At 36.6% G+C, this 27,871-nt stretch overlaps 2 pseudogenes; one reads left to right on the top strand and one right to left on the bottom strand.

The window, feature by feature from the left end:
* LOC121238238 overlaps positions 1-27,871 on the top strand; it is a 111,348-nt pseudogene that overhangs the window by 32,369 nt on the left and 51,108 nt on the right.
* On the bottom strand, positions 692-18,945 carry LOC121238435 (annotated as a pseudogene).

The following is a 27,871-nucleotide window of genomic DNA, read 5'->3' as shown; positions in this document are numbered from 1 at the left end:
GAGAAGATAGTAAAAAGAAAACCATAAAATAGATGATTCATTGAACATAATTTTTTTTTTTTTTTTGAGTGTATGTCCATTTAGTTGCTAGAAAAGAACATCAAAACATTCAAACCCAGAAGGGGGGGGGGGGGGGTACCCGGGTTTTTCTATGCAAGTACCTGGCCGAAACCTTATCCGGATTTCGGACCGAGCAGGAAAAAAACCCAACCCATATGAACAAGCTTAATCTAGCCCTTTGCAATTTTAGCACAATCAATTCACCAATTTGAAATGTTTTGTTATTCATAGTAAGAAAACAAAGGATAAATATAATTTAACAAAGTGTATGCAACAAAACTTCAGAAAAAGTTTGTAAATGATCTCGGATTAAGTAAAGGAACGGTGTGATGAATAAAACACCAAATGTGATTAAGTTGGGCAGGAGAAGTTGTAATATGAAATCCCACCTTTCCTTGAACGGAGAACTACTCATATCTGGCATGGCCTTTTTCTATATTAATAATGAACATGTCAATGGTTGTTGAAGATTATGTTGCATTAAGACGGTGTACATATATAGTTCTTTAAAGTGGTTGTTTGGTGCTATGCGCATATATATTTGTTAATTTGTTGTCGCTAAATGTTTTTTGGTTTTGTTCAAAATTTTAAAAAATATATATGGTTCACCCGGCCATAATATTATGTTTCCAAATATAACAACTCACACAAGCTCTTTATAACTTATGAAACGACATTATGAAATATGCATTTTCCATTTCAAATGGAAATGCTATAGGGAACTCCCTTTCCAGTCACTCCAGGTTTGGAAAAGGGTTTCAAAAGCTCATATGGCACAATCCCAGCCCCGCTTCTGTTCTTCAAGTTCCTATTGGCATTCCTCTCATCAATAATCCCTTCAAGATGCTTCAACCTTCCATTAAATCTCTCAAAGGCTGCCTTTATATGTCGATTCTCAGCCTATGCCGGCTCTATTGCCTCCCCAAGATACTCTTCATCGGGAGAATGATTTGATAGTACGTCCAAAACAGCCATGATTCTTGTTGCTTGAAGTTGTGAAGGGAAGCATTGTAAAAGTGCACCTTCAGGCTTTCTCAAGAAGTTGGTACAAAATTCATCAGAAGGTTCTTCAGAGGGCATATTGTTCCTAGCAATGGTAGGCCGATTTGGGAAATAACCCGCATAGGTGTATTGTCCAAAGTTCACAGCTGCATGGTGACCAGAAGCCACCCATATGATTGTTGTGATGATTTGTATAAGGTCTGTTGGGGTATTGAGGACCGGCCACCATGATTCATCCTTTTTGTCACCATGGCCAACTGTTCGGATTTCTGTCCACCAGTCATGTAGCTCTTAATCCGACTCTATGGCTGTCGGGTTAGGATAATAGTAATTGACATAGTCACTAACCCACTCTCTGATGGTGTCCCAAAGGAGAAGGCCATCATTAGCAAAGGGGTAGTCCTCAATTGTCAGCTTTAGGCCATGCGGAGCAGTTGGATCCTCAACAGCAAGTCCCCTAGCAAGTAGTGAAGTCAAGAAATTAGTGAATATATTTGGAGATCATAGATCATATTGGCTATAATGTTAATTAAATTTTCCAATACATAGTATTCCTCTTGATTACTCTGATTAAACTTAAATAAGGAAATGTTAATCATAAATCACCTGTTAAGTAAATCTGCTGGTAGAGCCCCGAGGTTGAATTGCCACTGCTGATCATAAGCGACAGCGCTAAATTCCATTGAATACTTTTCGGGTGAGAATGAACTCTCAATAATCCCTCCTGCATTGATGAGAGCTTCTCGAACGAGAGCATTAATCTCCGTAGTGTATCGAAAATGAGGGAGCAATAGTCTGCGGATTGGGTGGATTGCACTAAGTTGTCTGTTTGTTGCAATTACATAAGGTTCTGTGCAACAATGAGTTCTTAGCCTGAAATTGAATAGATAAAAGAATACAACATGTTAGCTTATTTGTACAAGTGCATTATGTTTCCTATTTTATAGCATTGTTTGTTGAACAAAAATCATTCCAACATATATATTTTTCTCAGCTTGTTAAAAAATAACTGATCTTTTAGTGCATGGATAGAACAAGTATTGGCATATTTCCATACAAGCATGGGTTAAGGGTCCGGGAAGGTATACCAATGACTAACAAGTTGGTGATAACCGGAGTCGTGGGCTAGTACATGAGCTTTGGCAAGCCTCCAAATCCAGACACCTGTAGCATCCCAACAGGGTGTGAAAACTTCTCTCCACTGAGGCTTCCCATCGATTGGGGGCCGAGTTAGCTCAATGGCCAACGGCCTTAACGTGCCCTCAGGGGTAAGAAAGAAGAGCGTCCGTGATCCATACAAAGTTGTGCCTTTAATTTCTCTTACTTTGCTCACAAAGGGTAAGAATAGATCATGGTAGTCTAAAATGTACAACTTCTTCTGACTTATAGCCTGCATGATTAATGAATATAGTTATAATTAAATAACACAATATTTATAGATTTGAATTAATTATAAGAATGAAGGGGTCATAAATTTTATCACCATATATCACGTGCAAGTTATCACATGCATGTCTATTTTCTGGTGTTAATTACCTCCTTGACAGAACAAAAGCCTTTGATTTCTTGCTCAATCATTTCTGTAGTGATTGCTGATTCTTGAGGACCGTAAATCTTTGGGTCAAGCTTACTCTTCAAGGGCCATTCCTAAATCATGATTTTTAAACAAAAGTTTAGTATACAGAAATTAAAATCTACACATGCAGTACTTGTATCTTATAAGGACATAAGAGAATACCATACGAGTTCATGATCATGACATGTTTAATCATAATTACTTGATCTATTAACCGATAGTAGCAGACCATCTGGCTAAACTATTTTTTTTGTTTACTTTCAAATATAATGCTAAACTTAAGATGTGTGCATGTGTTTATATCTATTATATTGAAAACATATATATATATATACATATATTAATGTAATACTAATAGTACATCTTCATCTCACTCCTACCCTACTAGATATGGTATTGTCCATTAATAGTCTTTGACTTAGATTTTTGTTTTCGAAAATACAAGATTTGATCTAATAGTTGATAAATATATAATTAATGTCATCATATTATTTCTAGAAAGTGTTGTCTCAATTCTTATTTATTCATCAAGATCTTTCATTGTAAATGACTGCAATTCATACCGTGACCAACCGTATGCTACACGGGTTGAGACCTGCAAGAGTCTGCCTGGCAAATTCATCATCCCTAAACTAAAAGGACTTGTCTCCTGCACGTGCCAAAGAAAAACAATTTGAAGAAAGATTGCATAGGATGAAAGGATCAAACATAAGTTTTATGTCTCTGTTTTCTCACTATCCATTGTTTCTGAGGTCTCAAACCGCAACACATCATCTTGGGCTTGACTGATATCCTTGACAAGCCTGGGCAGGATGTTGAGTAGCGATACTTTGTTTTGTGCTTTATTAAGAGGAGGCAAGTTTACCCCCTCGTTGAAAAGTTAATCTATGGCAGTGAACTAAGGGAATCCGAGTTCCCCGTCAACGATTGCGATCTCTAGGGATGGTACCAATGCATGCAAAACAGAGTATAATGCCTTTGCGGCGAATGTTAGCTGCTTTACTTCTGAGAAGGATTCATCCCTTGGAATATAGACGTTGCTACTTCTTTTCTCCGACAATGGATCTGGCACAAATTAAGCAATTGTTCATATGATAAAAAAGGAATGAAGTTGCATATTAAAAATGAATGAAGAGCTATATATTTACTGTGATTATATTTATTATTCGAAAAATATTATTTTATATTTTATCATCTTAAAGCATATTTATTGACGTGATAAATTTATATTTAACTTGTATTCTTATTCTACAACGTTATACTTTACTTTATATATATATATATATACCTTCGTATGAACCATAGGATAATGAAAAATCCTAGAGACATCTCATGCACGGACTTTTCACGATATGAATGAAAGCTTATAACATTGTCATAATATTTTACTTATTTCTTTATCGTTCTATTTTCTAATATACTTTTAATTTTCTTGAGCCTAGCAAAATGGAAAACGTACCGTAGAGACATTTTAATGATACCCATATAAGACATGCATTTAACAACATCATATTTCACAACTATATTTTAATATGAGGGTAATTTTATAAATGATGTTACTGAATTTACAAAAATATATACCATTCATTTAAAACATAGTTGCATAAAGTATTGTGTGTAAATAATTTTTCCTTTCATTTTATAGATTTATTGTTAGAGAATTGATTTAGGTACAAAAAGATCTCACAAAAGTAAATTGATATACTGATATGATTTTAAATTCTAAAACTATTTTTAGTATAAAATGGATCTAATCTATACTTTGAAACCATATTTATTTTGCGAGTTTATTATTTATTTATTATTATAACACTTCTCTTATATTAAAACAGGATGAACTATCGATCCATCAGCCTTTTATTCATTTGAATGGAGGTGAGACAAGACAGCTATCAATTAAAGATATTGCAAATTACGTAAGACGTATTCAATACTCTTGATATTCTCTCGTTGAACCGGTCAATGTCTCCTTATTGGAATATATATTTTTTCTTAAAGATTGAAGGATTTTATTTGGGGGCTTCTTTCACTAGAGGCGTTATAGTTGCCTAGTAGTGGAAGCTAGAGCCGCCGGTCCTACAACGTAATATTAATAGTCAACAATCTTAATCAATCTCTCTCTCTCTCCAATAATCTAGAATGGTTTCCTGTGATGATCATCACCTTATGATCAACCACTATCGAGACCTTGACCATGTCATTAAAATCAAATCATCAGCTGTCACATGATATGCACAATTTCCATCCATGTTCGTGTATGAGACGGCTTTCAGAAAAAGAAATATCGGATAAACTAGTACAAATTGAAAATATCTCTCCGAAAGATCAATTTCGAGCGATTAGAATTAAGGCTACGTTTGGGTAATAAAAATATAAAAATATCTTAGAAGTGTTGAGAATATTTATAAATAATAGTAAAAAAATAATGAAAAAGTAAGAATAAAATATTAAAATATAAGTAAAAAGTAAAGAATAGTAGAAAAATAGGTAAAAAGTAATAATAAAGTAAAGAATAGTAGTGAGAGTACCTCAAATACTCTCACTTGCCAAACACAACCTTACTTAGTTTGGATAGTGAGAATACCTAAGAAGTGTTGAGAATGTTTGTGAATAGTAATGAAAAAGTAATGAAAAAGTAATAATAAAATATTAAAAAGTAGGTGAAAAGTAATGAATAGTATAAAAGTAGATAAAAAATAATAATAAAATAAAGAATAATAATAAGAGTATCTCAAGTACTCTCACTTAACAAACAAATCCTAAGCTAGCACGCATGCATGGATACCAACAAACAAGTCTGATATACGTTTTTCAGATGTGACGTCGACTATACAAAATCAAACTTAATTAAATGATCCATATATAGTATGCGCGCAATAATACAGTACCTTATGTCTATCTTACACCATTATCCACGATCACTTTTATCTTATTATGAGGTGTCATTGTTTAACAATTTTTTTAAAAAAAGATAATGGTTGATTTAAGAATGATGGAAAGTATCATATTTATAAATAAGATAAAAATAAGATAGTAGTGTGATATTATATATATATATCATTTCTCCTATAATAATAATAATTGAAAGGATGTTCATATACTTTTGTCATTGTGAGGGCATCCAGTTCTACAGCGCCTAGGATATGTATGTTCCTTTCCACCGAGCACCGGTCTTTTCAGATCGTCACTACTATTGGGATTTCCAATATCATTGTAGAGATCGTAATCGTAAATTCTCTTGTGCGTCTTTCGTTCTCCTTCCCCATTTCCTGTCAAAGTGACAAGCTCTTCTTCTCTTAGCCTCCTCAACCTTTCTGGTGTCTCTGATGGCAAGTATGACTACAGATCATCCACATCCAACACACATATAGATACATTATTGTCACGATCTAGAAGGAAAGAAAATCACAATAAAAAAGTGCTCTAAAGAGACAATATTATTATAAATGTAATTCTCTCTAGGGAATCAATTTTTAAAAAATTAAAATCATGAGGATGGTTAATTTTGAATGTTCTATGCATTATAAACTATACATGTTCATCATATATAATTTTTTAATAAAATATAATAAGGTTTACCTGGGAAAGAAAAATTTAAGAAAAAATAGATTCCTGTAACGTAAATATTAATGGCTTCGAATTATTCTAAAACTTGATTTTGTGTTATCCAAACTTTCAAATTTAAATTAAATTTGATTAAGATAGATGGCATGGATGGATACACAATTCTGTTCTACATTCAATGTGTGTGAATCTTACTTGTATATAATAACTTTAAATATTCATTAATTAAATACTATGCAATTCATATTATCTCTCTCCAAAATAAGACGTTTGTCCCAATAGCATGCAGTTCTAAATACTGCTTACTGCTTTTTTATACATTTTATGGTAGGGTTGTAAAAAAAGGGACTACAAGAAACTTATTAATTATTGAAGACCGTGCGAAACAACGAATTATTCGCATAAGTAAAATTACAAAATGTTGCTATCTTTGTTTTTTAATTTTTTAAACCAAATATTGCATGTAAGTTTAGGCCATTGCGTAAAGCCCTCTCCGGCCTATACATGCAAGGTCTTAAAATAAAAAAAGAGTTTTTTTTTTTTTAAATAAAAACCATTTCATTAAATAAGATTTTAAATAATTTTTATATTTTTTAAAGTGTGCAAGGCCCCATAATACTAAATTTAATATTTAATACAATGAATTATTTATATTTTTAAATAAAGATTTTAAAATCTTGCTAAATTGAGGCAGAAGAATTATATTGAGACCTCATTTTAAGTTGTTGTATTAAATATTATAAATTCAAAAAAAATTTATTTAAAAATTTTAAATAAAATCACATTTTATTGAAAATTTTAAAAATATTCTATATAATAATTTATATTATATTTTATTATAATTATAAATTAGTCACTTAAATTTTACTTTAGTCCTCAATTGTATTAAGAATAAATTTTCACAACTTTCTCATATATACTTCACACTCCATATTTTTTTTAATTTTTATTATTTTTTTATCAAATATTTATTATATGAATAATAAATAGAAAATTTGAAATAATTTAAAAAAATAAACTTAAAAAAATTAAAAAATTTAAAAAAATATTAAGTTTGATGGAGATTGTATGGCAAAACTTTAGCCGCTCCTAAATATACTGCATGTCTCTCTCGACGAGAGTCGGCGAGAACCAAAGAGGTGGGCCGTGGCGCTGATATTGCACTATTGTGAAAAGAAAGATATCTAGATATTATATTTTATTTATTTATTGTCGGTTAATGTACCGTTGTTCTTTTCCCGGTTTTTAGGTCCGGATCAATTTCTTCTACTCTACTGTACATGAAAGACCTAATTATAGTTTTAAGCACTAATTAGCTAAAAAAAGACCTTAATTAATTTAATGTAGTACGTAGTTCAAGGTGTTGGAGACCAGGAGGCTGACCTTGTTTCCGAAAGAGACTCTCTTATGAGGATAATCATGCTTTGAGTGAACCCATGAATTACAGGTCACATTGAGTACTGGACCATTAGGAAAGCCATTAAGGCTAATATCCTTGGGATACATCTCTTGGTTGTGCTCATTCACCACAAAAATGGCCCCAACCTCTCAGAAATCAACCGGAACTTTGAAACCTGCCTCATATTTCACCTCCCCTTCATCTTGGCTCATCCAGTGTGTGTATCCTTTGCTTGTTTCCTTCTCTAATCCCGTCTCTTCAAAATCAACAAATATATAATTAATACTACAATTAACAGTAATACTGCATGTTAATGGACCAGACCGTAGAGATCATGCTAATTTCTTATTTATGGGTTCTTAATTAACCTATATATATATATATAGCTAGCCTCTACGCCTCATGACTCCGATCGCGCTTATGCTATCTATTAACTTAGATACAATAGGCATACAGTAGTACTTGACAACTTGCACGCATTTAATTATATATATAGTATGTAAGACCCAACTGCTCACTGCCATCCATGCACGTGGTACACGGTTCCATAAACTGTCGCACAGGTTCACGCCTTACATCGCTTATGTTCACGTTCTTCTTTTCCATTTTCATGCATGTACGTTTATCCTTTTCCTCTAGATTTTATCTCTTTACTATTTTTATCTTATATATATGTTAAACATCCTCAACCCTAAGTTTTGTGCCGCTCTTTCCCCTCTTTGCAGGAGGCTATCGTTTCTCTGCAAAATGCCAAACTGAAGGCTCGGTCTGCAACCAGTAAACCGCCACCCGTAGAGCCGTTTCACGTGCCGCAACTCCACCAAGCACAGTCTCGCCGGTACCTCAATCTCTTGGAGTTCCACATCTCGTTTCTCAGCTGCTGGTTAAGACTCCCCCACCTCTGTTTTTACACCAAGAAACTGAGGAGTTTTCCTCCATCTCGTGTGGCGCCAACCCGCCAACCCACGCCGCAAGCCGTCGTCGCACCACCCTCGGTCCGCCGCGCCACCTCTGTCCCCCCGGTAAGCCACAGACACTCCCTCGCCATATCTCTCCCTCCGTCTCTTCTCTCACACTATCTCCCTCTCCCTCATTTTCAGCTTCCTCTCTCGCTGTGTGACACCGTTGGGGAAGTCCACCACCTCAGCCCAGCTTCCGTTCCCATGGTGCCTCTGCCTCGGTTCTTCCGTGGGTAAGTTCCTGCCGTGGCTCACGTTGGGCCTCTGTTTGTCTTTACTGTGTTGGTTGTTGTTGATAGTTGCCTAAAAAGGAAACATATAGAATATGTATATATATATATCGGTTAACCCAGTAGGAAGAAGAGTGTGTTTTGTTTTTTTTTTACCTTTTTACCCCTTAAAGTATGGTTCCAGATTTATTTGTTTCGGGTATTTAGTTCAATGAGTTTATATTATGCACTTTGGGTTTGAAATCATGAGCATATTACGTGAGTTGCAAAATATGTTTTTATTTGAACGTTGGCGTGTGAATTTATATTGTTAAGTTAGTATTTGTAAGAGACTGATATTTTAACGGAATATTTTTATGGAAATACTGAAGAATTTTTTTGAAGTGATCGGTAAGTGCAAATTTATTTTAAATCCTTTTAAAAGAATATTTTTGATTTAAACAAAAGTATGATCATCTACTTATAATGACCTTGATATAGTTATGTTATTTAGTTTTATAAATTATAGTAAGATCTCAAATGTAAATAAGTTGGAATTTGGTGTTTTAGTCAGAGTTATTATGTTGGATATTGATGAGTTTAGAAAGTAATGTTGGTATTTCAGGAATAAAGAGAATTTTGGGTTTGAGGAATTAAAAAAAAAAAAAAGAATTATTTTAGAAGTTTTAGGCTTGAATATCGAAATACGATATTAATTGAAAATTTATGGAAATTTACGTGATTATCTTATATGTGAAGATTAATATTTGTTCGACACTTTTGAGGAAATTTTTGAAAAGCTAAGAAGTTCAGGTAAGCGGAGTTCATATGCTAGATTTGCATAAAAAGAAATGAACTAAGGTTGATTTGTAAAATTGTGCATGTTATTTTAAAAAGAGAATGTGAAAAACAACTTCAGTATATGTTTTACATTCACTCATGAAATATGTATAAAAGATTAAAGAATATTTTTGGCATGAAAAGTGTGGACATGAGCAATAATTGACACGTTTCTGAAATGTGAAAAAGAGCGAATATGAAAATTGAGATTTTTATACATGTGATATGAAATATTTTGGAACTGTTATTGATTATCTGAAAATGATGTGAGTGTGTTCAGCACGTGGTTTGATATAATATGGATACGAAAACCTTTGGCATACTTATTTGTTTTGATTCTGATTCTGAATATGGTTTCGATATGATGATATTAGTTCACGTGATATGGTTGCTACCAACATGATATGATATGATATGATATGAGTGCACCCACTTTGGAAACAAAATGGTCTTTTATGTGTTCTTTCCTGTGTGTACACTCGGGGTTCCGAGATTGAAAAAAGGGAAGTTTCACAACATGATACTGCCTGGTTTGGCCATCGGAGATAGCACAACCCTACGACGGGGGTTAAACAAGGTATATGACATGATATGATATAATATGACATGATAAGATGAAAATGTGCAGTTATGTTGTGCCAAAGTGGTTTTTAAAAATGGAAATGGTTTATGAGTGTGAAAAGATTTAATAGTCGCTCTGATTTTTCTGACCACACATTTGGAGATGTGCATATGAAAATGAAATGTTTTATTTCTGCATACCAAACTTTCTAAAAATGGCTCATGTTTACATACTAGTTTATGTTCTCTACTTACTGAGTTGTGGATAACTCACCCACTTATCTTCATATATTTTTAGATGACATTGATTACCCCGCTGGGGGTCAAGAATAGAAATTTGAGATTTGCAAGATATGGATGGAAGGTCGAGTACCTAGGAGTGCCCTTGTTAGTAGAAGGATTTAACTTGAATATTTGAAGTACTTTATATTGTTTGGACCTATTGAGACCTAAAGGCGTATCGTTTTATTTCGTTGAGATTATTTGAAGATTGTGGACCCCCTTTGGTTTATGTTATTCTGTAAGGATGACTTATGAAGTTTGTATTATGGTTATTTTGAAAAATATGAGATTGTGTACTATTTATGAAGTCCCTGAAAATTTAAATGCTTGGAGAGACAGGTTTGTAAGTGACAGGTAGTAATTCTCCGACTCTTCCGGGTACGCTAGCTGAAAATTAGGTGCAAGATATTGAAGAGATATTACGGGTGTTAACCTGCACAGATGAACAAAAGGTAGCATATGCAACATTCAAACTGACCGGTGAGGGAAAAAGATGGTGGATCTCAGAAAGAACTATCCGAGAAGCAGGGGGAACAGAAATAGTCAGTTGGCCACATTTTAAGCAGATTTTTCTTTAGTGATTTTTCCCAAGCTCGGCTCAAGAGGATAAGGCAATGAAATTTTCCACGTTGGTGCAGGGAACCATGACGGTGCACCAATATGCAGCTAGATTCATTGAATTATCCCATTTTGCTGCGTATCTGATTCCTGATGAATAAAAGAAGGTGCGTAAATTCGAACAAGGATTAAATGAAAAACTTTATGAGCGAGTAGTGGGCTTCCAGATTCAGAATTTCTCAGAATTGGTAGATAAGGCCACAGTTTTTGAGTGAAGCCTTCAGAGAAGTGCTCCATTACACGATCAGAGGAAGATGACTACTTCATCGGGGCATCATTCTGGCATTGACCAAGGAGCGTGGAAAAAGAGGAATGAAGGTAGTAACTCAGGAAAAAGGATGGTTCAGGGCACCCAACAAGCATATCAATGTAGGACTTACAACCGAGTGCATGCTGGAGTATGCAGGAAGGAAGCGGGACTATGCTACCGTTGTGGCAAATCGGTCAGTATCTCAGGAACTGCCTTTTGCTATTGGATAGCAACAGGCCACCACCACCACCTAGGGCAGAAGGGACAGTGCGAGGCAACATCCAGCGTACTACTACGCCTGCAAGGGTTTTTGCTCTGACACCTGGAGAGGCTGAGGATAGGAATGATGTGATCACGAGTATGACTTCTTTGTTATGTTTTAAGATATTGATTTGTGGATTGAGGTTAAGACTTGAAAATTTTAGTTCATGAATGATGTTGATTGTGACCACAGGTATTCTTTCTTTGTTTTCTAATAATGCCACTGTATTATTTGGTTCAGGAGCGACACATTCGTTTGTTTCCATGACTTGTGCTCGATTTTGCACCTTAGAAACCGAAAAGTTAAAGTCCAAGTTAGTGGTTGCGACCCCAACAGGAAATTCGGTAGTCTGTGACGAGTTTCTACCAGGGTGTCCTTTATCTATTGAGGGAAGATTGATGCCAGCAAATTTGATAGTGTTTAACATGATTGGTTTGATGTAATTTTGGGTATGGATTGGTTGGCTTGCTACGATGCCGGCATAGACTGTTTTAAAAAAGAAGTGATATTTAGGCCCCCAAAAGAAAGTGAATTTCGATTCACAGGTTCAAAAGTGAGGATGCATTCACCCATCATATCTGCCGTTCAAGTTGGGAAATTGTTACTAGATGGTTGTCAGGGATTCTTAATCTGCGTGGTAGAAGCACCAAAAGAGGAGTTGAAGTTAGAGCAGATACCTGTGGGGAGGGAATATCCAGAGGTTTTCCCAGAAGATTTACCTGGACTCTCGCCCCAGCGGGAAGTAGAGTTTACTATCGAACTAGTCCCAGGCACGACCCCCCCTTTCGAAAGCACCCTACCGGATGACACCGTCTGAATTAGTTGAACTTAAGGAACAGTTGCAAGACCTGTTGGATAAGGGTTTTATCAGGCCTAGTGTATCACCTTGGGGAGCTCCAGTCCTCTTTGTGAAGAAGAAGAATGGATCGATGAGAATGTGTATTGACTACAGGGAACTTAATCGTGTGACCATAAAGAATAAGTACCCGCTACCCCATATAGAGGATTTGTTTGATTAGCTCCAGGGTGCTCAAGTATTTTCAAAGATTGATCTTCGATCGGGTTACCATCAATTGAAAATCAGGGCCGAGGACGTAGCTAAGACGACTTTTAGGACCCGTTATGGCCATTATGAGTTTTTGGTCATGCCTTTTGGCCTGACTAATGCCCTAGCAGTATTCATGGATTTGATGAACAGGGTGTTCCATGAATTTTTGGATAAGTTTGTAGTTGTTTTTATTGATAATATATTGGTATACTCCAAAAGCAAGTCTGAGCATGAGGAACATTTGAGACTGGTACTTGGGACACTTAGAGATAAAAAGTCATTTGCTAAATTGAAGAAGTGTGAATTTTCGCTCGATTCAATTGCATTTCTGGGGCATGTAGTTTCGAAAGATGGTATTTCAGTGGACTCGGGAAAAGTGGAGGTAGTGGTTAATTGGCCGACACTGAAGAATGTTCATGAGGTTAGAAGTTTCTTGGAATTGGCGGGTTATTACCGTCGATTCATTGATGGTTTCGCCAAGATAACAATTCCTCTCACATCACTCACCAGGAAAAATAATAAGTTTGAATGGACAACAAAGTGTGAAGGGAGCTTCCAGGAGTTGAAACGGAGATTAGTGACGGCTCCGGTGTTAACAGTCCCTACGGTAAGAGGGGGATTTGTAGTTATAGCGATGCATCAAGGCTTGGTTTGGGGTGCGTACTGATGCAACATGGGAAATTTATAGCATACACCTCATGCTAACTGAAAGCATACAGCAGAATTATCCCACGCATTATCTAGAGCTTGCGACAGTCATTTTTGCACTTAAGATTTGGAGACACTATCTGTATGGTGAAAAGTGCGAGATTTATACAGATCACAAGAGTTTGAAATATTTCTTCACCCAAAAGGAATTAAATATGAAGCAGAGGAGATGACTCGAGTTGATCAAGGATTATGACTGCACCATTAATTATCACTCAGGTAAAGCTAATGTTGTAGCTGACGCCTTAAGTAGGAAGTCTATGGGGCTAGTAGTTGCAGCCCTTACCAGTTAGCATAGGTTGTTAGTGGACCTAGAAATAGCCGGTATTGAGGTTATCACCTGTGATACAAGTACTTTCTTGGCTAGTTTGATAGTTCAACCAACCTTGGTAGATAGAATTAAAGCTGCTCAGAAGGTGGATTTAAGGTTGGTGAAGCTAGTGGAAGAAGTCGGGAACGGGGACAAATCTGACTTTAGCATTTCCGAGGATGGAGTTTTAAGGTTTAGGGGTAGATTCAGCGTGCCAACTAATGAAGAACTGAAAAGGGCAATTCTTAAAGAAGCACACCGTTCCTTATACAGAGTTCACCCAGGGAGTACCAAGATGTATCGGGACTTGAGAAAGTCTTTTTGGTGGAATGGCATGAAAAGAGAAATATCTAAATTTGTGGAACAATGCTTAACTTGCCAACAAGTGAAGGCGGAGCATCAGAGACCAGCATGATTATTACAACCACACCAGATTCCAGAGTGGAAGTGGGAGCATATCACCATGGACTTTGTGACAGGCCTACTGAGGGCATTGAGCGGACAAGATGCTATATGGGTGATCGTGGATCGCTTAACGAAAGCTGCTCATTTTATACCCATTAAAGTCTCTTATAAATTGGACAAACTAGCTGAATTGTATGTACAGGAGATAGTGAGATTGCATGGGATACCGGTATCCATTGTGTAGGATAGAGACCCTCGTTTCACCTCCAAGTTTTGGCGAAGCTTACAGGAGGCAATGGGTACTAAGTTAAGTTTCAGTACTGCATTTCACCCTTAGACAGATGGACTGTCAGAAAGAACTATTCAAATCTTGGAAGACATGTTGAGGCATGTGTGATGAATTTTAAGGGAACTTGGATGCAATATTTGCCATTGGTCGAGTTTGCCTATAATAATAGTTTCCAGGCTAGCATTAGAATGGCACCCTACGAGGTTTTGTATGGCAGAAGGTGTAGATCTCCATTGTATTGGGATCAAGTAGGTGAAAGGAAACTTTTGGGACCAGAGATTATTCAGCAGACTACAGAGAAGATAGATATCGTTCGGGCAAGAATGAAAGCAGCTCAAAGCCGACAAAAGAGTTATGCAGACAAACGTCGCCGCCAATTCAAGTTTGAGGTGGGAGATAAGGTATTTTTGAGAATAGCACCGACGAAAGGAGTTATGAGATTTGGAAAGAAGGGCAAGTTGAGCCCAAGATATATTGGGCCATTTGAGATTCTTGACTGGATTGGACCAGTGGCTTACAGAGTAGCACTTCCACCGGCACTTGCGGGAGTGCATAATGTATTTCATATATCCATGTTGAGGAAATATGTTCCCAACCCGACGCACGTTATTGACTATGAACCACTTCAGATTCAGGAGGATATGACTTATGAGGAAGAACCAGTTCGGATTTTGGAAAGGAAATAGCAAATGTTACGGACTCGAACTATCCCCTTTGTTAAGTGTTGTGGAAAAATCATGCTATAAGTGAAGCTTCATGGGAGTTGGAGGAAGAAATGCGAGATAAGTACCCACAACTCTTTGATGCGAATGTTGACTTTTTATAACAAATTTCGAGGACGGAATTTTTATAAGGGGGAGGATGTAAGACCCAACTCACTGCCATCCATGCACGTGGTTCACGGTTCCATAAACTGTCGCACGGGTTCACGCCTTACGTCGCTTATGTTCACGTTCTTCTTTTCCATTTTCATGCATGTACGTTTATCCTTTTCTTCTAGGTTTTATCTCTTTACTATTCTTATCATATATATATATATGTTAAACGTCCTCAACCCTAGGTTTTATGCCGCTCTTTCCCCTCTTTGCAGGAGGCTATCGTTTCTCTACAAAATGCCAAATCGAAGGCTCGGTCTGCAACCAGTAAACTGCCACCCGTAGAGCCGTTTCATGTGCCGCAACTCCACCAAGCACAGTCTTGTCGGTACCTCAATCTCTCGAAGTTCATCCCTCGGCCGTGCGCCACCGTCCCTCCGAGTTCCACATCTCATTTCTCAGCTACCGGTTAAGACTCCCCCACCCCTGTTTTTACACCAAAAAACAGAGGAGTTTTCCTCCATCCCGTGTGCCGCCAACCCACGCCGCAAGCCGTCATCGCACCACCCTCGGTCGGCCACCCGCCACCTCTGTCCCTCTGGTAAGCCACGGACACTCCCTCGTCGTATCTCCCCCTTCGTCTCTTCTCTCACACTATCTCCCTCTCCCTCGTTTTCAGCTTTCTCTCTTCCTCTCTCTTTGTGCGACACCGTTGGGGAAGTCCACCACCTCAGCCCAGCTTCCGTCACACTCCCACGGTGCCACTACCTCTGTTCTTCCGTGGGTAAGTTCCTGCCGTGGCTCACGTTGGGCCTCTGTTTGTCTTTACTGTGTTGGTTGTTGTTGATAGTTGCTTAAAAAGAAACATACGGAATACGTATATATATATATCGGTTAACCCAGTAGGAAGAAGAGTGTGTTTTGTTTTTTTTTTTACCTTTTTATCCCTTAAAGTATGGTTCTAGATTTATTTGTTTCGGGTATTTAGTTCAATGAGTTTATATTATGTACTTTGGGTTAGAAATCATGAGTATATTACGTGAGTTGCAGAGTACGTTTTTATTTGAACATAGGCATGTGGATTTATATTGTTAAGTTAGTTTTTGTAAGAGACTGATATTTTAACGAAATATTTTTATAGAAATATTAACGACTTTTTTGGAAGTGATCGGTAAGTGCAAATCTATTTTAAATCCTTTTAAAAGACTATTTTTGATTTAAACAAAAGTATGATCATCTACTTATAATGACCTTGATATAGTTATGTTATTTAGTTTTATAAATTATAGTAAGATCTCAATTGTAAATAAGTTGGAATTTGGTGTTTTAGTCGGAGTTATTATGTTTGATATTGATGAGTTTAGAAAGTAATGTTAGTATTTCAAGAATAATGAGAATTTTGGGTTTGAGGAATTAAAAAAAAAAAGAATTATTTTGAAGTTTTATGCTTGAGTATCGAAATACGAGATTGATTGGAAATTTATGAAAATTTACGTGATTATCTTATAGGTGAAGATTAATATTTGTTCGGTACTTTTGAGGAAATTTTCGAAAAGCTAAGAAGTTTAGGTAAGCGGAGTTCCTATGCTAGATTTGCATAAAAAGAAATGAACTGAGGTTGGTTTGTAAAATTGTGCATGTTATTTTAAAAAGAGAATGTGAAAAACAACCTCAGTATATGTTTTGCATTCACTCATGAAATATGTATGAAAGATTAAAGAATTTTTTTGGCATGAAAAGTGTAGACATGAGCAATAATTGACATGTTTCTAAAATGTGAAAAAGAGCGAATATGAAAATTGAGATTTTTATACATGTGATATGAAATATTTTGGAACTGTTATTGATTATCTAAAAATGATATGAATGTGTTCAGCACATGGTTTGATATGATATGGATATGAAAACCTTTGGCATACTTATCTGTTTTGATTATGATTCTGAATATGGTTCTGATATGATGATATTAGTTCACGTGATATGGTTGGTACCAACGTGATATGATATGATATGAGTGCACCCACTTTGGAAACAAAGTGGTCTTTTATGTGTTCTTTCCTGTGTGCACACTCGAGGTTTCGAGATTGAAAAAGGAAAAGTTTCACAACATGATACTGCCTGGTTTGGCCACCGGGGATAGCACAACCCTTCCACGGGGGTTAAACATGGTATATGACATGATATGATATGATATGACCGAATAAGATGAAAATGTGCAGTTATGTTGTGCCAAAGTGGTTTTTGAATATGAAAATGGTTTATGAGTGTGAAAAGGTTTAATAGTCGCTCTGATTTTTCTGACCACACATTTGGAGATGTGCATATGAAAATGAAATGTTTTATTTCTGCATACCAAACTTTCTAAAAATGGCTCATGTTTACATACTAGTATATGTTCTCTACTTACTGAGTTGTGGATAACTCACCCACTTATCTTCATATATTTTTAGATGACATTGATTACCTCGCTGGGGGTCAAGAATAGAAATTTGAGATTTGCAAGATATGGATGGAAGGTCGAGTACCATTGTTAGTAGAAGGATTTAACTTGAGTATTTGAAGTACTTTATGTTGTTTGGACCTATTGAGACCTAAAGATGTATCGTTTTATTTCATTGAGATTATTGGAAGATTGCAGACCCTCTTTGGTTTATGTTATTATGTAATGATGACTTATGTAGTTTGTATTATGGTTATTTTGGAAAATATGTACTATTTATGAAGTCCCTGGAAATTTAAATGCCAGGAGAGACAGGTTTGTAAGTGACAGGTAGTAATTCTCCGACCCTTCTGGGTACGGGGTGTTACATGATTTCCTCAAGTTGGTTGAGGAAATCATGTCAAGAATACAATTAATTAGACCCAAATCATGTTGGAAATAATAACTAAATCAACTTATATAATATCAAATAAAAATATAATAAAATTTGAAGGCTACATGCATGATCTTTCTCATAATTTTGAATTATTTGAATACAAAGTATAGAATGTCCACTCTTAAAATGATGAGGCAAAAACTGTTCCTGATTAGCTAGCTAAATATGCAAAACAAACATAACAAATTACACGTGCGCGCAAGAAGTTCTTATCACATAACCTACGAACTAGTCTTTATCACATATATACTAATATACGTAGAAGTACTTCATGCACGTACAAAAATGAGTTGAAAATTTAAGGACAATGGATACTTGAGAATAAATCGTTGTAGGTGGAACTAAAAGACGTTCCGTTTCAAGCAGGAAAATCATGTATAAATTGACTAATGAACCAACTACAAATTAGAAAAAAATAAATCATATATACAGGAGGTTGGAAACCAAAAAGTCGCTCTTCAAACGTACTTTTTATATATAATAATTAAACGGTTCGGGTGTTATTAATTATATATCTTGAATTAATCAATACTTACTAAGATCAAGCTCGGCGCTAACAAGCTCCAAGACGAGTGTTTTACCAAGCCAGTCTGTTATATCATCTCGGTCTATAACAAGGTTGGAGAGGACGCCACCAACAGTAAGTTTCACAGTTACAATGGCTTTCATGACAGAGGTTGCCTTCTCTGTAGAGCTAGTTGCTACGGCTTTAATATTGCCAGGCGCGAAGGCGATTCGAGCATTTTTGTTTTTCTTGTGGAATGAGGGCATCGAAAATATTGAAAGGGAAGTAATACTATTGCCATTTCCATGGAGAAATGGCTTGTACAAAAGGAAGCTGGGGGTTTGGGTCGAGGAGGAGAACTGCGGCCGGAGACTTAGCTGTGGTTTCAACATGATTGTCTGCGCAACTTTGTGGGAGAGATATATATTTGGCTTGTGGTTACAGATGAAGCAAGCTGTTTATCAATGTTTCGTATATATAAGAGTTGGGGGCATTTAATTATTGCAGCAATAATTTTTACAGAAATATCATGTTTACCTACCATTCTAATTAAGTTGTTTCCACGTGAAAAGTAAGCTGGGAAAATGAGGCTAGAATATCTATCTTCCTACGAAATTCTGTACCTGTATTTTAGTTAGAAAGAGAATTATATATATCTAATAAGCCGAGGTAGGGAGAAAATTAATTCGAAAGGCAATATATATATATATACATATATATATATATACATACTGTTAGAACGCACAACGGAAAATACCTTAAGCACAACTTACTAAGTTACTCCACAAGTTTATCCAATTTAGCAAACCTTAAGCATCTCCTCTTAGTGGCAAAGTACAACGTAGTATAGATTAGAGTAACACTCAACACATCTACAGTCTAAATACTATTTCAAGAGAGAACAAAAAGAGAAAGAGTTTTGTGTTTCTGATGATCCAAAAAACCAACCGAGAGGGGTTATATATAGCCCACCCCACATGCCTGCCTTAAAGGCCAGCCTTCAATCACCAAATAAATGGTAGTAACGCATGGCCTTTATGCATGCGTTATAAGCGAGTAACACATGGCTTAAAGCCATGCATTATACACAGGAGAGGAGGGGGTCTGCACCACATGGGTGCCCCTCCATTTAACATCTCACACTCGCACACAATGGGTATGATCCCAGGTTTCCATCTCTCTAATGTTCTCAATCTTGTTTATACAAGGAAATAGGTCGTGCGACCACCAAACACATTTATAAAAGAAAGGTAGAAGTACTGCACCAAATCTCTCCCTAAGATGACCAAAATAGTAGCATCCCTAATATGTGTTATCATGTCTTAAACTCATTCGATTGTATCATCTCAAGCATTTTCGAACCCTCTTGAGTTCATAAAAATCAGAACAATGTTTGACCACCTCCAAATCATTCCAATGTGTTCACAACCTTAGTTGCTACCAATGTGTAGCGGCATAGTTCAACGTCGGCAAATACTATCGAAGATACGATGTCAAAGGGTCTTCCATTTGCCCTCATGTCATTTAACTTTGAACAAACCGCTTTCCCAGCAATGCTTCTTTAGATCATATTAGTCATGGTCATAGAGAACATGCCAAAGTAGCAAACATCACAAACTCCATCTCATGACATAGTCAAAAGTAAATAAATGACACTTAAAAATATGAGACTCACATAGTGAGAAAGAAGGGAACCATTTACTTACTTACTCATTTGGTCGAATAAGCACATATAGTATCAAACACATGCTACGGTGGATTTATCTTTCTCAAAGAGCATATGTCTTTATCAACACTATACAGATCTTAATCTAGCTGCTCCTTAATCATCTAACCCGAGTTTCTCCATTTGCTCACCTCCGAGGCATTAAAGAGGATCTTGCATCTGGCTAACTACAGGCTACATGGATGGTGGGGTAACCCATGCATAGTCCTCTCAATAGATCTCATCTTAGCTTCCACTAAGATGACATATTTGTGTGTCAACTGACTTATCCCTTTAGACAAGTACCTAGGGACACAATGCCTCATCTCTACTCGCTACTCAAGCACTAGAGGTGATCGCACGTGTGAGTGAACTGATCTAAGCCAGTTGACATATATTTTGTGTGTGTATTAAAAAAAAACAATTCGACAAAAACAAGAACTGAATCATATTGTATTAATATCTTAAATGAAATGTTACACTCAATGTCAATGTCACTTGAAACACAAATTACATTTACAATCTATGCAATCCTAGATTCCTAACATGAGCCTAAAAAACATCTCTTGCTATAGGTTTTGTTAAGGGATCAACAACCATACGACTCATAGAAAGGTGTTTCAGGGCCACTTCCTTTTGCGCTACCATGTCTCTATTGTAGTGATATCTTATATTTATATATTTGGTTCTTCCATGATACTTTGAGTCCTTGGCATAAACAAGCTGCTATGCTATCGCAGAATATCATCACTAGATCTGAAGTATCCATGCCAATGTCTAAATACTTGAGGAACATCTGTAACCAAACAACTTCTTGAACTGCTGCTGAACAAGTTATGTATTCCGCCTCCATGGTGGATAAGGCTATACAATATTGTTTCTTACTGCTCTATGTAATGACGCCATTGTTGAACAGAAAGACATATCCAGTGGTTGATTTGTACTCATCTAGGTCACTTCCCCAATCAACATCGTTGTAACCTCTCAGCTGCAAATCCGAACCTTGATAGCAAAACACATAGTCTTCAGTTCCCTTGAGATATCTCATAATCCTCTTGACTGCTTTCCAGTGAGCTAGTATGGGGTTAGATTGGAATCTACTCACCAAACTAACTGCATAGCATATGTCTGGCCGAGTACACATCATTGCATACATCAGGCTACCTACAACATTAGCATAAGGGACATGGGTCATCTTTTCCATTTCTCTTTGAGTCTTAGGACACAGCTATTTGGACAAGTTCTCACTTTTTGCAATAGGGGTGTCAATGGGTTTACATTCACTCATTTGGAAGCGCTCGAGAACTTTCTTTATATAAGTCTGTTGAGACAAACACAAAAGTTTCTATGAGTGATCTATGTAGATCTTAACTCCCAGAATGTATTCTGTCTCACCCATATCCTTCTTCTCAAAATTGAAGGATCACCACTCTTTTATGGTGACTATCAACCTTTTGTCATTTTTAGCTAGTATTATGTCGTCAACATACAATGACAACATAATGAAACTCTTCTTTGACCTTTTGACGTAGACATAATGGTCCTCTGTGATCATCGTAAACCCATTCGAGAGAATGGCTCGATGGAGTTTAAGATACCATTGTCTAAATGATTGCTTTAGGCCATATATAAATCATTTGAGCTTGCACACTTTGCACTCTTGACTTTTGACCGCAAAACCCGTGAATTGATCCATATAGATCTCCTCATCGAATTGTCCATTGAGAAACACTGTCTTAATGTTCATTTGGTAGAGTTCCAAATCCATGTATGCTACTATAGCTAGAATTTGGCGAATTAAGGCAAACCTCACTACTGGTGAAAATGTTTCCTTTTAGTCTATACCCTCTTGTTGGATATATCTTTTCGCCACTGAGCGAGTTTTGTATCTTTCTATTGATCAATCCGACTTCCGTTTGACCTTTAGAACTCATTTGTTCCCAATAGTCTTGCACCCTGAAGGTAAATCTACAAGATCCCAAACCTAATTTGTCATCATAAACTCTATCTCATCTTTTAGTGCTTTCATCCTCTCATCTTTAATAGAAGACGAGAGAACCTCATGAATTGTTCTAGGCTCATTATCATCTTACAGAGCTACCATAAAAGCTTCCCCTTCAAGCTCAAAATGACGACAGCGAACACTTTCACTCATGCTTCTACGTGGCTGAGGCTGTTGTGGTTCATATACAAGTGGTGTGCTCCCATTTGGAGATAAGCCACTCTTACAATTTGTAAGAGCTCAAGGAATTTTTTCCTCATTCTCAACTAAACCTCTTGAAGCACCTTACTCTTGACCCACAATCTCATGGAGTTTCAAACTCCTATCAACCTCACCCCTACTTGGAAACTCATCATCTATGAAATCTACATCTCGTGACTCAATCTCAGTAATAGTTCCATCAGATTGTTAACCTATTAGCACATACCCTTTTGAGTGTTTTAAGTACCTTATAAAGATATACTTCTTTCATCTAGGGTCTAATTTCCCATATTTATTAAAAACATCGTGAATAAAACCTGTTGAACTCCATGGTCGCAAGTTACTCAAATTGGATTTCTCGTCGGTCCATAGTTCATATGGGGGTGGAAGATACTGAATTGTAGGGTACTCGGTTAAGAATATAGGCAGCAGTCAAAAGTGCATCCCCCAAAAAGAAATTGGTAGGTTTGTTTGCGCAATCATTGACCTAACAATCTCAAACAGTGTTCGATTTCTCCTTTCTGCCATGCCGTTTTGTTGTGGTGTACTTAGCATTATCAACTATCTTTTGATTCCTTTTTCATCACGGAGCCTTTTAAATTGATCAGAGAGATATTCTCGTCCTAAGTCAGTTCTTAGAGTCTTTAAGCTCTTATCTAGCTAATTCTCAACCCTTCTGAGATATCACCTAAAACACTTCAATGCTTCAAACTTATGGGAGATTAAGTAGACATGACTATAACGTGAAAAATAATCTATTAATGTGATGAAGTAGACACCTCCATGTTTTTCTCTCACACTCATTAGACCCAGATGTCTGAGTGGACTAATTGCAATGGAAAAAATGCCCTAATAGTTTTTTCAAATGGTTTTCTCTTGGTTTTTCCTATAAGACAATGCTCACATGTGGGTAAGATGACCTTAGCGAGATTGCTTATCAGACCTTCTCTAACTAACCGAGTCATTCTATCTTACCCTATATGGCCAAGCCTAGCATGTCATTCCCCACCTTGATATCAAGACTCCCAGCTGGAATCCGACGATACTCCACAAAGCCGACTTGATCTCGCGCTATGTGTTCGGTCGCTTCTGAATCAACAGTCCACACAGGATAGGAATAAACACCCATCACATGGCTAGTTACAAAAAATAATATGAGAAAAGTCAAAATGTACCTTTTTCGACTCAGTGCAATCACGAGCGAAGTGGCATTTCTTTCCACATTTGAAGCACTCTTTTTTACTTGTTCTTCTCACACTTGCACCTCTTGTTGCTCTGAGAAGTTCTTGACAATTTTTTAACTTGTCTAGCAGTTACCCTTATCTTGGACTCCTTGTGCTTAGGCCTAGATGCCTTGTGTAAACCAGACTTAGCCATATAAGCCAAATGTTTGGGCTTAGCAACCTCTAGGCACTCAATCTCCAGCTCCAAGTGATGCAAGACATCATCAAAGTTCTTGATATTCTCATTCTGTGTCAAATTCTGGCTCATATTCTCTCAATAATTCGGTAGTGATCATATCACTGCCTGGACTTGTTGTTCATCATTTAGGTTGTTTCCTGTCGTCTTAAGTTTGTGGATCATGGTCGACATAGCCCTAAGGTAGCAACATCTTAGGGTCAAAGCGCATCTTACAGGAGTCATACCTCACGGTTAATCCTCGTAACCTCATGGCTGAAGTTCCCTCAAACTTCATTTTCAAAGCTTGCCACATGCTTTGGGCAGTGTCATAGGTTTCGAACTCACACATGAGATCATTGTGCATGCTGCTTAACATGATTATGCAAGCACACCGATTCTTCATGGCCCATTTAGTATAGACTAGACGATCTATCTCGTGTTGTTCTAAGTCTCCTCCTTCAGACATAGTAAGGGAGTGAGATAAGGCCTCCAAGACCTCTTGCTCATTTAAGACATATTGAATCTTGCGATGCCAAATGTTGTAGTTCTTCCTATCCAATTTCTCCTATTTTTTCAAACCGGCAACTATACTCTTAGATGTCATTTCACTACAATACACAAATAAAGGATATTACACACACACACCTAAGAAATCTTCTATGTCCATCCAAGATAGAAAAAAAATAATACAAACATGTTACAAGATAAAAAAATTGCTAACCTTCATAATCATCTCTTGCGCCACAATGTCCAATTATTAATTTCTAAGCTAATTTTTGCTCAAATTTAAAAAATATATGGGAGCTCAAATCCACTTGAATATCAACCATACTCCCACTGTCTCAGGTAGTCATATAGCCCTAGTCACATGCGAAGACATAACCTATTAAAACCGAAGTAACCTTTTGGGCCAGTCCACAAGGACAACTACTCAGACTACAACAATCTGTTGGGCCAGTCTACAAGGATAGCTAGTCAAACTACAACAAACTGTTGGGCCAGTCTATAAAGATGGTTCTTTTAAGACCATTACAGTCTCGTTTTCTTGTTCGATCAGTGCATTTACAGTTCTTATTGGGGCCACCGTAGTCTTTTGGCTATAAACTATATTTACAGTTCTTACTGGGGCCACCATAGTCTTTTGGCTATTCAATGCATTTACAGTTCTTACTAGGGTCAATGTAATTTTTTCAGCCTATCATTCACACTGACAATTCTAACTAAGACTACTTAGTAGAAATTTTCTATTTTATCACTAAAAGAAGTGAAGACTAATGTTTAAACATTCAAGCCTAACATTCATAGATGATAAAATAATCATATATCCACTGTTCAATTCACACATACATGTAATCACATTTAATCTAAAATATTAAATAAAAGATCACATGTAATATAACATTATGGAATAAAAAAAAAATAGCATGAATATAATCATATATTCACATGTAATCACATTTAATATAAAACATTAAATGTCAAATCCCTCGCATTGACTGTTGTTTTAGAGTATGCCCACACACACACACACACGCATACATATATGCATATATATATATATATTTATATATGTTTCCTTAAGTATTTATCCCAAACAATAAGTCCTCACAACCAGTTTGCAATCAATATGTTTCCTTAAGTAATCACCTTATATTGATTCCAATGAGTATGAAGTTCATAGACCTTATTAATTAGTCATTTTGTTATATATATATATATATATATATGGTTGTGGGTAGATTAGGGAGTAATGGGGCAATTTAATTATGAATGTACAATTTCTTCTTGTTTTTGTGGTGCAAACTCTAGTACATCATTTGATTAAAACATAATAGCCGGAGATTTTGGCTACTGATATTAATTACTAAATATGTATATATTTAGTAATTCACATATATATTTAGGTGAATTAATTATAGAGTATGCATATATATATATATGTATATAGTTTCTTCTTTAATTTAGGGAAAACATTAAAGCTAGCTCTTTTTGTTCTAGAAACTTGGTTGTTCAGTGTTTCATTATTTAGATTAACCCTAATTAATCTTGCCGCAATTCCAGCATTTTGGTTCCCATGCATGCATGTACCAACTTAATTTTAACTAACATAACATGCTATAATATCAATTACTTGGGAAGAACATGATGCCGCTAGGGAATGTTTGAGTTCTCTCCCCAACCTCTATATCGAGCTAGGGGGCGAAAGTTGGATAAACTCACTCAATTTAGCAATTACCATCGGATTGTTACCCATTAAGTACTCTATGTCTACCCTACATTCTTCAACATCACTGTTGTCTAACTAAGCTTTCTAAACCAAGTAATTCATTCCATAACCTCCAACGCAGTCCCATCTCTTGTCTATACCTTTTAGTTAGCATCCTGATATGCACTATTTACTCTATAGCAACAAATAATGTTGGGTCCTCTATTTAACATGTGGAAATATATTTTCTATAGCAATTTACTACCCCTTTGCATAGGGTAAATTGCCCCATCTAGTTCGATATCAACCACTCGAAATCAATCTGTCCACATGGCAGCCATGTGCAAAGTATGAACTTCATCAACCGTTGACCATTACCTTCATCACTAGATAATGATCTACATGGCAACACTGGTGCGTAGCATTTTCTTCCACCTTCATTTGTGCTCCACACACAAATAACTTCTACTCTTAAGCTTATTATATTCACCAGTGTACTCTCTCAAATGTGATTTGTCCTCTGTCTAGCTAACTTGAAGGTCTCCAATTAACTAATAATGTCGTATCATTCTTTTTAGATGGACAAAAGCTGGATGAATTTTACCGATAGACTTTTATCACTTGCATACGTTGAAGGGGTTAACAATTCGTTATACTTGCATGAAACCATGCAATGGGAAGTGATCACATTCGGTATCTATGTCGTATATGCTGTAATAATCTCTTCATTCCTATATTTGAGGTGGAGACTTACTTGTTCATAAAAGGGATGAATCCAAATTACACCCAATGGATATTTCATGGGAAGGAGGAAACACAGAATGTTAATGACGTCGATGAAGATCTCGAGGTTAGTAATGAAGACATCTGGGCAGGCATATTGGTTGATGTTCCCCAAGACAACACTCCATTGCCAACTCGACCATCAAGACATGAACCTTTACCAATGTCATCTTTTAACCAGCTATTAGAGGATGTCCGACGTCCACTTTTCAATAGCTATACAAAATCCTCAAAACTATCATTCATTATCAAGTTGTTACACATTAAAACACTTAGTGGTTGGTCAATAAAGTCATTTGATATGCTCCTTAACTTGTTGCAGTCTGCCTTACCTGATGCTGAATTGCCACAGTCATATAAGGAGTCAAGGTCATTGGAGTGAGGTTTGGGCTTCAAGTACCACAAAATTTATGTATGCCCCAACGATTGTATCTTACTCTGGATGGAAGATGCGGCATTGAATGAATGCCCTATATGTGAGATTTCGAGGTGGAGATCAAATACACATGGGACATTAGTGATCCCTCAAAAAGTGTTGCAGCATTTCCCATTGAAGCCAAGATTGCAACAATTATTTTTGTCTACAAAGATAGCAGCTGATATGAGATGGCATAAAGAGCAATGAGTGACATATGAGACTAATATGAGGCATCTTGCCGACTCAGAGTCCTGGAAGACATTTGATGAAGATCATAGTTGGTTTGCTAAGGATGCTCGCAATGTTAGGCTCGGTTTGGCAAGTGATGACTTCAATCATTTCAACAATATGGCTAAACCTTATAGTATATGGTCAGTGATCTTTATCCCGTATAAGTTGCCGTCGTGGTTATGCATGAAAGACCCATTCTTCATGACATTCCTTATTATTCCTGGCCCTAAATCATTAGGGAATGACATTGATGTTTACTTGCAGCTGTTACTTAATGAATTGCTTGAACTTTGCGAACATGGGGTGTGACGCCCCGACCCCTCGTACGGCAATGCAGGGATCATGACATCAGGATGATGACAACACGGGTCACGTATCCCAACGAA

Source organism: Juglans microcarpa x Juglans regia, chromosome 7D (assembly GCF_004785595.1).
Source record: "Juglans microcarpa x Juglans regia isolate MS1-56 chromosome 7D, Jm3101_v1.0, whole genome shotgun sequence".
NCBI lineage: Eukaryota > Viridiplantae > Streptophyta > Magnoliopsida > Fagales > Juglandaceae > Juglans > Juglans microcarpa x Juglans regia.
Note: the sequence above shows the minus strand (reverse complement) of the source record. Positions and strands in the feature narration are given on the sequence as shown.